Below are 12,608 nucleotides of genomic sequence, written 5' to 3'. Positions count from 1 at the left end.
CTGACGCAGGGCTTGAACTCTCAAACTGAGACCATGACCTGAGCTGAAACCAGAGTCAGACGCTTAACCAACTGAGCCACCTAGGTGCCCCAAGGGGTTGGGTTTTACATTTAAACAGTTCCAAAGAATAGAAGAGGAAGAAAAGGTGGCAAGCATGACCAAAACACTACAAAACAGAAACAGCTACTGATCTTAAAAATATCAACACATAATTTAGCATCACATTAAAAACACTACACCACCACCAAGTGAGGATAATTAGGAACACAGGAATGGTCTAACACCAGGAAATCTAGTTTAGTAAAATTCACCACGTAAATAGAATTTAGGAGGCAATCACATGATGGTCTCACTTGCACAGAAAATGCTTTTGATACTTAATACCCATTTAAAATTTTTTAAGTCCTTAGTAAAATGGGAATAGATGAATACCTCTTTAGCCAGAGAAAACATATTTCTCAAATCATCCTAATTGATAAAATACTTTATAAAAGGATCCCCATTAATATCAAGAATAAAACATGTCTATCTACCATTACTAGAAGTAGAAAAAGGGAACAAGATAAAAAAATTTAAGGAGGCAAATTTGTAGATGATATAATTTGTACCTGGGAAATACAAGAAAATTATCTGAACATGATTGCAAAAATAGAATTATTCATTGGTTAGATACAAATTTATTATTTAAAAAAATTGCTGCCCTATTTAAAATAAAACCTAAATAAATAAACATAATGAAGGCAAGTTTTTAATAATAAAAACAAGGATGGGGAGCCTGGGTGGCTCAGTCAGTTGAACATTCAACTCTTGATTTCAGCTCAGGTAAAGATCTTATGGTTTGTGAGTTCTAGCCCTGTGTCAGGCTCTGTGCTGACAGCATGGAGCCTTCTTGGGATTCTCTCTCTCTCTCTCTCTCTCTCTCTCTCTCTCTCTCTCCATCCCCCTCAAAAATAAATAAACATTTAAAAAATAAATAAAAACAAGGATAAAATACTTAGGAATAAACAAGAAATCTCAAGATTTATAGAAAAACATTAAACTGTTAAAGAGAAGTATAATAATAAATTAACTTACTCTATGGGAAGTAAGAAATAGCAATTATCCCAAAATCAAATTTATACATTTATGAGATCTCAATAAAAAATATCAACCAGATATTTTTTTGATCTAAACTAACATCCCAAATTTGATAGGGAAAAATTTAAAAGAACAGTCACAACAGCCCTACCTAATATTAAAGTAAAAAATCACAGTTACTGAAGTAGTGTACTGTAGCTTCTTTAGTCAAAGTATAGAAATGAATTATATATGGAAACTTAGTACATGATAAAGGTGCCTTTTCGAAAGCTTGTAACCTAGAGGGAAAATATGGATTATTCAATGGAGGTTAGAAAACTCTGGGGGAGTTGGAAAAAATACCCCTACTTCACATGGGGGGGTTTACATGGAAATGTATTCTTGGTGGCTCAAACAAATACACACTTTTACTACTAGGAATTTATCCTTCATGAGTAATTCCCCCCAAATAAGAATATTCATCATAGCAATATTTGTGATATTTAAAGACTGGAATATCCCTGAATGTTCATTTAAAAAGATTTTTTTTACAATTCCCTTATTTTAATAAAGTAGGATACTAAGCAAGCATCAGAATGCCATAGGATGCTGCTGTGTGAAAATGGGGATGTGTATGTGTGTGTCTTTTTGTTTTTTTAATCTATAAGTTATCTCCCAAAGGATATATCATAAGTGAGTAACAGTGATTACATCAAGAAGGAAACCAGAAGAGTATAGGAAGAGAGATTCATTTCCACTTTATACCCTTTTGTATATTTTTTTTGTATTTTATACCATGTGCATGTAACACCTACTCCAGTAATCATAAAATAATGTTTAAGGAAAAACAAAATAAAGTAAAAATGGTAAAAGAAAGCCTTCACTTAAATAGCGGTACTTTATAATCAGAATTTGGGTGAAATTCTAATTGTGCCTCTTGCTAAAAGTCTAACCTCAAATTATTTTTCCTTTCTGAATGTCAGTTGCCTCATTTACACTTGTGAACAAAGAGCCTACTGGACGTGGCTGAAGTGAAAAGTAAATGAGATTTCTAAACAGCTAAGCACAGTGTCAGGTAAATGTGATGGGTCCAGTATAAATTGTGGCTATCATTATATTTTGTCATTTAATCTTCATAAAAACCTTTTCACAAGAGGAAGAAAGTGTGTTGTTTTGGTTACCCCACCCCATTTTACAAGTGAGGGAAGTGGGCTTGATTCATAAAATTTCATGTCTCATTTTCTTCCATTCACATCTGAATTCAGAAAGAAAAAATTGTGATATGTAAGCTCCAGACTTGAGGCAGCAATTCCAGTAAAGTTCACGTCTAGACAATATGGGTTGCAAACCCTGGTTTTTCAACAATTAATCATTGCACATTGACCATGACGTTGCTCTTCCCACTGAGCACAATCTTATTACTCAGTAAAAGATAATGTATGAAAATATCATATGACTTCACTCATATGAGGACTTTAAAACACAGGACAGATGGCACAAGAGAAGGGAAGCAAAAATAATATAAAAACAGGGAGGGGGACAAAACATAAGAGACTCTTCAATATGGAGAACAAAACATAGTTACTGGAGGGATTGTGGGAGGGGGGATGGGCTAAATGGGTAAAGGGCATTAAGAAATCAACTCCTGAAATCACTGTGGCACTATATGGTAACTAACTTGGATGTAAATTAAAAAAAAAAAAAAAAAAAGATAATGTATGAGTGTGTAAAATAGCCATAACTCTAGAAGATCACTCATTAGACAAGTTTAAGAGTGCTCAGGCCTTTTCAATCCATTGTAATTAAGAGTGTTAGTTTTTTTATGAACCAAGGGGAAATGTGATAAAGTACCATTTCACTCTCCATTTCTTGGTTCCAGGGTACTACTGTATTGCATTACTGTCTTTGGTCTTTTTCAATTGCAAGGAGTTTCCCAACCCAGAGAAGTTTGATCCAGGACACTTTTTGGATAAAAATAGCAGCTTCAGGTAAACAATACTTTGTGCCTTTTTCCCTTGGTTACTACAAATAAATCTACCCAAGTCATACACATGCACATTCTGGACAATTGTTAGCTTCACTGAGTTTATGGCATAAATAAGTAATGCACTGGTGATAGCCAAGTCAATCAAATCAAATTGTTACAATTCTCCAAATCTGGATGAAACCATTTAAGTTCGTACACCAGTAAGATCAGGTAAGTCATCCAGGAACTATTTTGTGTTTGGTAATTGAGTATAATGCATGGTTTTTTGTTTACTGTTTGTTTATTTTGAGAGAGAGAGCGAGTGCGAAAGCACAAGTGGGGGAGGGGTAGAGAGAGGGAGAGAGAGAATCCCAAGCATGCTCCACGCCAACACACACACAGCCTTACACAGGCTCAAACCCATGAACTGTGAGATCATGACCTGACCTGAGAGTCAGATGCTTAACCCACTAAGCCACCCAGGTGCCCCCAATGCAAGTTTTTAAAGAAACCAAAGAAAGTCCAATTCAGGTGTCATATATCACCAGCTGACCAAGGAATTTGTTTTTGCATAGTTTTGTCTGTTGATCTCCCCTTTGTACTACAGACTTTTCCAAAACAAAATGTACCCATTTCTGTTTTTTGCAAACTGTTAACCATTATTAATTTTCTGATTCCTGAAGCCAGGGGCCATTGAAAAGATCTTGGTCACTTTATCTTCTTTCTTCCCCTCTGAAATTCAGAGCCCCACATATCCTTGCCTCTGTGCAGGAGCTGGTTGGCTGGCTCCCAGTTATTATTCCCCATAACGTCATACAGACAACTTAGGATTGGTCAGCACACATTTTTTTTTCCTTGTTATCCTATTCAATCATTTTATTGGTAGTTTCAAAAATAACAGTTGATACGTTTTGCTTCTAATTACAATGATAAGTGTTCAACATAAAAAATGGAAAATGCAGAAAAGCAAACCAAAAAAATAAAAATGTTACCCTACAGAGATAATCACTGTCAATATTTTACTATATACACTAAGTGCTCTTGAGCTCTCCTGTCACCCTCTTCTCTCCACCTTTCAGCCTGCCCTTCTCTCCCACACTGCCAACCCTGAGTTGGGTTGAGGCCACAGCACCAGAGGGAGAGGAGGAGCCAGAGCTGGGAGCCAGCTGTGGCCTGGGAGTACATGGCCTCCTATTAGGAAGGTGGCAAGAAGAAAGTCTACTACCAAGATGGTGACATTGGAAATTATTATTATGGACAGGGTCAGCCTATGAAATCTCATAGAATCCTCATGACCCATAACTTGCTGTGAACTTATGGGTTATATAGAAAAATGAAAATATACAGTTCCCATAAAACCACAGCTGAAGAAATGACAAAATACCACAGTGATGAGTATCTCAAATGTCTGCATTCAATAAGATCAGGTAACATGAATATGTCTGAGTATCGTAAGCAGATGCAGAAATTTAGTGATGGAGACAATTGCCCAGAGTTTCATGGACTCTGAGTTTTGTCAGCTTTCAACTAGTACTTGGGGCTTTGAAGTCAAACAAACCTCAAACCGATATGGCTGTTAACTGGGCTGGAGGATTACATCATGCTAAGAAATCCGAAGAATTAGGATTCTGTTATGTTAATGATACTGTACTTGCCACCCTTGAATTACTGAAGTATCACCAGAGATCCTTACATATTACTGATATTCATCATGGTGATGGTGCTCAAGAAGCTTTTTATGTAACAGACCATATAATGACTGTATCTTTCCATAAATATGGGGAACACTTACCTGGAACAGGAGACTTGAGGGATGTTGGTGCAAGAAAAGGCAAATACTCTTGTCAATTTTCCAATAAGAGACGGTATAGATGATGAGTCAGATGGGCAGCTATGTAAGCTTATTATCTCAAAAGTGATGGAGATGTATCAGCCTAGTGCTATAGTTACAGTGTGGTGTAGACTCACTGGTGAGACTTGGTTGCTTCAATCTGATGGTCAAAGGTCATGCTAAATGTGTAGCAGTTGTAAAAACTTTCAATTTACCATTAACTGATGCTTGGGATGGGGGGGGGGATAGATAATCTAATGTTGCTTGATATTGAACATGTAAGACTGCAGCCCACCCATAATTGTGAAGTTTCCAGTGAATTGCCACATAATGATTACTTTGAATATTTTGGACCAGACTTCAAACTGCGTATTAGTTCTTCAAACATGACAAACCAGAACACCACAGAATTTATGGAAAAGATAAAACAGCATTTATTCAAAAATTTACACATGCTACCTCATGCACGTGGCATCCAGATTCAAACTATTCCAGAAGATGCTGTTCAGGAAGACAGTGAAGACAAAGATGGAGAAGATTCAGATAAGAGAATTTCTATTTGAACATCAGATAAATAGATAGCTTGTGATGAGGGATTCTCAGTTCTGAGGATGAAGGAAAAGGAGATTGTAGAAATGCTATCATAAAGAAAAAGTAAAGAAAGCTAGAAGCAAAGAAGACAAGAAGGAAACGGCAAAAAAAAAAAGTAGATGTTACGAAAGAAGAGAAATCCAAGGACAAGAGTAGTGAAAAAACAAATACCAAAGGAGCCAAATCAGAACAGCTCAGCAACCTTTGAATTAGAGTTTCACCAATTTCAGAAACCATAAAAAGGAGAGAAAAGGAAGGAAGAATTTTTCTTTTTGAAGACTTCTGGTTTCACTTTATACTAGCTTGGCATGGACTGTTTATTTTCAAAATGGCTTGTTTTTGTTTTTGTTTCGTGTGGCAAGTTTTATTGTGAGTTTTCTAATTATAAAGCAAAATTTCTTTTCTCCATCATGCTTTATGTAATAGTATTTAAAATTGATGTTACTCTGTCCAAAAATCGATCTATGAAAAGAAGTAACTGGGAGGCGCCTGGGTGGCTCAGTCAGCTGAGTGTGCGACTTCGGCTCAGGTCATGATCTTGCAGTTTGTGAGTTGAGCCCCACATCAGGCTTGCTGCTGTCAGCACAGAGCCTGCTTTGTATCCTCTGTTCTCCTCTCTCTACTCCTCCCCCATTTGCATTCTCCCTCTCCCTCCCTCCCTCCCTCCCTCAAAAATAAACATTGAAAAAAAAGAAGTAATTGGACTTTCTGAGCTGATTTTTCCATCCTTTGTAATTCTCTTTATTAAAAAACAATTATACTTGGAGGAAAAAACCCCACAAAACTACAGTAATTAATACTGTGTGACTCTGGCATACAGATAGACCTATAGATTGAAGATACAGAAATGGATCCAGAAATGAAACCTCACATAGTCCATTGATTTTCAATAAGGGTATCAAGACAACTTAATAGAGAGAGAATAGTTATTTCCACAAATGGGGCTGGGATAACTGGATATTCACATGCAAAAGAATGAAGTTGGACCTCTTCCTTAAACCATACACAGAAATTAACTCCCAAGTGGCTCATAGACCTAATGTAAGAGTTAAAACTATAAAACTCTTAGAAGAAAAATAGGAGGAAATCATGACCTTGAGTTAGGCAATAGTTCTTGAAATGACACCAAAAGTACAAATAACAACAAAAACAGATAATCTAGACATCATCAAAATTTTAAACCTTTGTGCTTCAAAGGGCAGCATCAAAAAAGTGAAAAGATAACCCACAGAATGGGAAAAGATATTTGCAAACCATATCTGATATGGAACTTGTACCCAGAATATATAAAGAACTCTGGTAAGTCAGCAATAAAGACAAATAACCCAATTTCAAAAATGGGCAAAGGGCTTGAACATTTCTACAAAGAAGATATATGAATGGCCAATAAACAAATGAGAAGTTCATTAAGATCACTAGTTACCAGAGAAATGTAAAGCAAAGCCACAATGGGATACCACTTTACACCCACTGTGATGGCTAAAATAAAGACAGATAAGAACAAGTACTTAAATACTGTGGAGAAGCTAGAATCTTTATGAATTTCTGGTGAGAATGTAAAATGGTGCAGCCACTTTGGAAAACAGCTTGGCAGTTCCTCAAAATGCTAAGCATAAGATTACCATATGACCAACAATTTTGCTCCAAGGTATATATACCCAGAACAAATAAAACCTATGTCCACACAAAAACCTGTACAAGAATATTCATAGTAGCATTGTTCATAATAGCCAAAAAGTAGAAACAACCCAAATGTCTATCAACTGGTGAGTGGATAAACAAAATGGAATAGCCATACTATGGAATATTATCTGGCCATAAAAAGGGAATGAATACATGCTACAATGTGGATAAACCTTGAAAACATGCTAAATAAAAGAAGCCAGACACAAAAGATTACATATTGTATGATCCCATTTATATGAAATCTCCAGAACAGGCAAATCAATAGAGACAGAAAGCAGAGTCGTGGTTGCTTAGGTCTGGAAAGTGACAGCAAATGAGCACAGAGTTTTGGGGGCTGGGGGTGAGCTGATGATAATATTCTAAAATTAAACTGCAGTGATGGCTGCACAACTGTTTTCTAAAAACCGCTGAGCTGTACACTTAAATGGATGAATTTTATAGTATGTGAATTATATCTTAATAAAACTTCTTTAAAAGAAAGAGTATATATACAAGCCCCAAATTATAATTAGAACAAATTGTCCTGATAAAATAGAAGCATGATGACTGGAAAGTACTTCATGGCTCATAGGTGTCTTCTAAACCCTGCCTCAAGATATGCAGTGTCAAGACTCAGGTTCAAGAAAATATCCCAGCAGAAGGCATGCGGGAATGTCAGAAGTATGGGATTGAAACAGGCCAGTAAGAAGAAGGGAAATTTCCTAGTACCAGGCACCAACCAGAACTGGAAGGAATTGGGCTACTTACAGGGAGTCAGTCGACAGTCCAGTCTAGAGTTTCCAAGGGGCCTTGGTGAACTCAGGCTAGACAGGCTGATGTTGATGTATGAGGAGGATTTGATTTCACGCATAGGTCTTGTCAGGTAAATAGTAGGTATTTCTACACACTTGTAATCACAACAAGAAGGATTTAGGGCAAAATACCTTCAGCCTTAGTGATGTCAAATTTTAAATCCCAAGACTTTTACATAATTAGATCCAAAAGTTAGATTCAGAGTGATCATTTCTAGTTGTGAATTTTTCCTGAAGCTGGACTTAACTTTATATTTATGATTGTTTGGGATGAAATATCTCTCATGAATTTCCATTCTCAGGGCTCTTATAAGCCACACTCAAGAAGCTTGCTCAGGCCTCTCCTTCCTACTTTCGTTCCCTGTTAGTTTCTAACATGGAAGGGATCTGTTGATCTTCAGTGATGCTCCAGTTGCTCAAACTGAAAAAAATTTTCTTGCAGTCTTAGATGACAATTTTTTATCTTTAGCATTAGTGCTTACTTCAGGAGGGAGCATAGAATAGAACAGAGTTAATAACAGGTTTTCAAATCTGATCATTTGTGACATTTTCTAGCTGTGTGACTTGGGGCAGGACCAGACTTTCTTGATCTTCATATAAAAAGTGGAATTGATAACACCTACCTTCCAAGGTTAGGAGATTGAGGATGAATGAAACGTATGTATTTTCTCTGACAATTAGAAGGAGCTCATATGTGATGGTTTTTTACTCTCAAGTCACTGAAAATTCTCCCATAGTCAATGCAAATTTAAGTTTTTAGACATTCTTTTTTTTTAAGTTTATTTATTTATTTTGAGAGAGAGAGAGAGTGGGGTAGGGGCAGAAAAGAGGGGAGCAGGCTCAGCGCCGTCAGCACAGAGCCCGATGCAGGCCTTGAACTTACGAAGCATGAGATCATGACCTGAGCTGAAATCAAAAGTGAGATGCCTAACCAACTGAACCACCCAGGTGCCCCAGTTTTTAGACATTCTTTGTAAACCATTCATTGCTTTTTCCCATTCTGTTTCCTAGACTCGTGTGAAATTCCAAGCTTAGGCACTATTCAACCAATTAATACTTGTTATTATATTTCTCTGGTATAATAGTGACATTGGGTCTCTCTTATACTTCTCACTGTAATACTGTATTTCTCTGAATTTAAGATACCATCTGTTTGAAGATACGTCTAGTTTCAGAGACATTAAAATGTGAAATAAGAGCACATATAAATATAGTTGCCCCCTACTACTTTTGGACCCATGGTCCGTTGCTCAAAGTCTATGTACATTAGTCCCTTCATCCCAGATGACCAGATCACTTAGAGTCAGGCTTCTTTTTTTTCAGTTAACCTTCCGCCTGATACCGTGATACCTGATATGATGTCATAACAGTAAACACACATTACATTAGTTTTTTTCAAACTCAGAACCACTTTACTCCAACAAGGGTAAGGATTACACAGGTACAAGCTATTGACAAATTAGGCAATACTGGTACACAGAACAGATTCAGAGTCCATGCTGTGCATGCTTTCCACTGGCTGGAGGGCAATCTGAGTCAACATGTCACTGAACCAATGATTGCCCTGTTGGAATTAGGGTTCGTGGGGGCATATGGAAGAGCCTGGTTTTCTGAAATTCCACTTAGTCATTTCCTGCCCTGTTCTAAAGTCAACAAAATGTAAATGCAGAGGAGGTAGTTCATTATTTGTTATTGCTTGTCAACATTTGTTTAATTCTGTTCTATAATTCACGTATAGGCTAGGGACTGGGAATCCTGAAACAAGATGTTGCCTCTGGGCTTAAGGACCTTATATTTTAATCAGGGAAGACAAACAAGTAAGCCAACAATTACAGCATAATACTATGTAGAGAAGTGTGCACAGAGTTTTATGAAACAAAGGGAAGGACACTGAATCAGACTAGGAGTAAGTGAAAGGAAAGATTTAGAGAAAATGATGCCTAAACTTAGATTTGAAACACAAATAGGAGGCAGATAGCTTCCAAGTGGAGAGAGAGAAGGTATCAAACCTCTTTTCTGTTGGTGTATCTTACCATAATATTTAGAGACTGGGGGGAAACATGTAGAGGCTTTGAAGGATTGTGGGTTGTTTGGTATGGCTGGCAGGAAGGAAAGGTGTTGGGGAAGAGAGAAGATCTGATGTGGGACAGGCAGTAAACACAAGGCCATAGAGAGCCTGGTTGCCAGGGAAAGAGCTTGAACTTAACTGAGGAGAGTAGAGAACCAAAAAAGGATCTGAACAGTGACGGGAGGGGCGAACAGGAGACAAGATGTGGTTTGCGCCAAGAAAAATGTCGCTGGCTGCAGTGTGACACATGCAGTGGGAGGAGGTTGAGTCCGAGGCAGGAAGGCAGATCCAGTCCAGGATGAATGAGAACAGAACTGAGACAATGGCGGTAGAGGTGAAGAGCATGGGGCAGCTGTGAGGATGGTTAAGAAAGAGAATGGAGGGGCGCCTGGGTGGCGCAGTCGGTTAAGCGTCCGACTTCAACCAGGTCACGATCTCACGGTCCGTGAGTTCGATCCCCACGTCAGGCTCTGGGCTGATGGCTCCGAGCCTGGAGCCTGTTTCCGAGTCTGTGTCTCCCTCTCTCTCTGCCCCTCCCCCGTTCATGCTCTGTCTCTCTCTGTCCCAAAAATAAATAAACGTTGAAAAAAAAAAGAAAGAGAATGGAGAGGGCTTAGGGAGTGAGGACATTTGGGAAATGGGTGAGAAGGGAGAACTTACAACAGTTCCCATGTTTTTGACTTGGGCAACAGGTGGTGCCGTTTCCCAAGAGGAGCGGCTAAGAGACGCTGTGTTTAGATTCGAAGGGGTTGCATTTGAGGTCCCTGAGGAACAAGCAAAAGGGGAAAGCATCCTAGTCAAGAAGATAAGAAATTAATCAATACACCCAACGTATACATAGCACTCCATAGTTTACACCAAACCTTTATCTAAAAGTGAGACATGACTGGAGCTGACGGCGTGGGGGTGAGGTCTGGGGAGTTTACCTGGAGAAGAGCAGCCAGCCTGTCTAGGGAGCACAGAAATCCAGCACTGGAGGTTGGGGCTAGATTCAAAAACTAGAGGAAACCCCAGAGGATTTTTACCTTCTGCAAAATCCTGAAAGGGCTGCATTTAGAAGAAAATGAATTCAAGAGTATTTATCCTGAAAAACTGGAGTTAAAGATAGTAGGAAAAGGGCATTTTGGGTTCACCTCTAACTCTTGAAACCAACTGAAAACAAAATAAAATAGCAAAGAGTTAAAAAGAAACTTCTACCTTCAATAAATAAGGAACATGTTACAGAACGAAACTGTAAAGAATGACTGCCAGATTAAATTAATTTTGATCTAGAATATGTGAGCACACAAAGCCAACACATTCCTGCACAGACTCTGAGAAGGAGATCAATTTACCTAAAATGAAGTGTCGTGTTCCTGGGGAGTGCATCCAGTGACCCTCCATGGGTAGCATGCCAAGGTCTAAGGTGGATCAGAGATGATCAAATGTTCTGCAGTATCTGTCCTCTCTTTTTATTGTAACAGAACTGATTTTTAGCTGGGCTTATGGCTGTCTGGGACAAAAACGACATGTACCAGCTTCCCTTCCATGTAGGCACGACTATGTGACTGCCTTATGGCCTGTGAAATGTAAGTGGAAGCCATGGTGTAAACCTAGGAAGTTTGTTTTCATTTTTATTTTTATTTTCTCAGCTTTATTATGCATACACCACATACAAGTGGAATCACGCAATAATTAGGTTTTTGGTGACTGGCTTCCTTCATTTAGCATAATGGTTAAAAGGTTCATCCGTGTTACAGCATGTACAAGTACTTCATTCCTGTTTATTGCTGAATATGTATAAACCACATTCCGGTTATCCATTCTCACTGGCAATGTGTGAGAGTGGGAAGTTTGCTTTTAAAGGAAGAAAGTGGGCTCCTTCTTGGTGGCTGGAATGTCTGTCCAGGCATCAGCACAGCCTAAAGCTTGGAGAGTACATGGCTTTTTATGAGGACTCTATTATCAAGACCTGTGGAATAGAAAAGACACTGACAGCCTTGATTTTTATGGCAGGTTTTGACCAGTAAACAAAACTTATTTTGGACAAATACATTTTGGAAAGGTATCAACCTAATATCATGGAAAGAATAACTTTTATCAGGTTTAAATTGCATTTCTGTTGAGGTCCTTTTTTTTTTTTTTTGTCTCCACAAATTTGTTGTTTAATATGTAATGATGGGAAACAATAAACTTAGTTTTTCTTCTGAAGAAAAAAAACAGGGGGAGGGAGGAAGGGAGAAAGAGGAGCCACAGTTTTTTAACAATGATGATAAACATTGTACCATTTTAAATCTAAACGACAGCTCAACACTTGTGAGAGTTATGGACACAGAGCTGAATATAAATTTTACAGCATGACCAATAATGTGACTAAGAGAAATCTGGAGTCATTAGACTGCAAAGGAGCTTTTAGGAGAAGGGAAAAGTCACTTCAAGTTTAGGATGGGGCCCCTGGGTGGCTTAGTCTATTAAGCATCTGACTTGTGATCTCAGTTCAGGTCTTGATCTCAGTGTTGTGAGTTCAAGCACCGTGTTGTTGGGCTCCACGCTGGGTGTGGAGCCTACTTAAGAAAAAAAAAAAAAAGCTTTCTGATGGCTTCTCCTTACTCTTGGAATAAAATCTGAACCCCTTGCCAC

The 12,608-nt window shown here is 38.2% G+C and overlaps 1 long non-coding RNA gene and 1 pseudogene across 1 annotated transcript; both read left to right on the top strand.

The window, feature by feature from the left end:
• The first annotated feature begins 926 nt into the window (after window positions 1–926).
• On the top strand, window positions 927–3,112 carry LOC122493133. The gene is made up of 2 exons (XR_006299829.1): window positions 927–2,131; window positions 2,936–3,112. It is a non-coding gene; the product is annotated as an uncharacterized LOC122493133 (long non-coding RNA).
• A 1,093-nt stretch (window positions 3,113–4,205) lies between these two features.
• Window positions 4,206–5,933, top strand: LOC122492625 (annotated as a pseudogene).
• The last annotated feature ends 6,675 nt before the right edge of the window (window positions 5,934–12,608 follow it).

The sequence above is a fragment of the Prionailurus bengalensis genome, chromosome D2, assembly GCF_016509475.1.
Source record: "Prionailurus bengalensis isolate Pbe53 chromosome D2, Fcat_Pben_1.1_paternal_pri, whole genome shotgun sequence".
NCBI lineage: Eukaryota > Metazoa > Chordata > Mammalia > Carnivora > Felidae > Prionailurus > Prionailurus bengalensis.
Note: the sequence above shows the minus strand (reverse complement) of the source record. Positions and strands in the feature narration are given on the sequence as shown.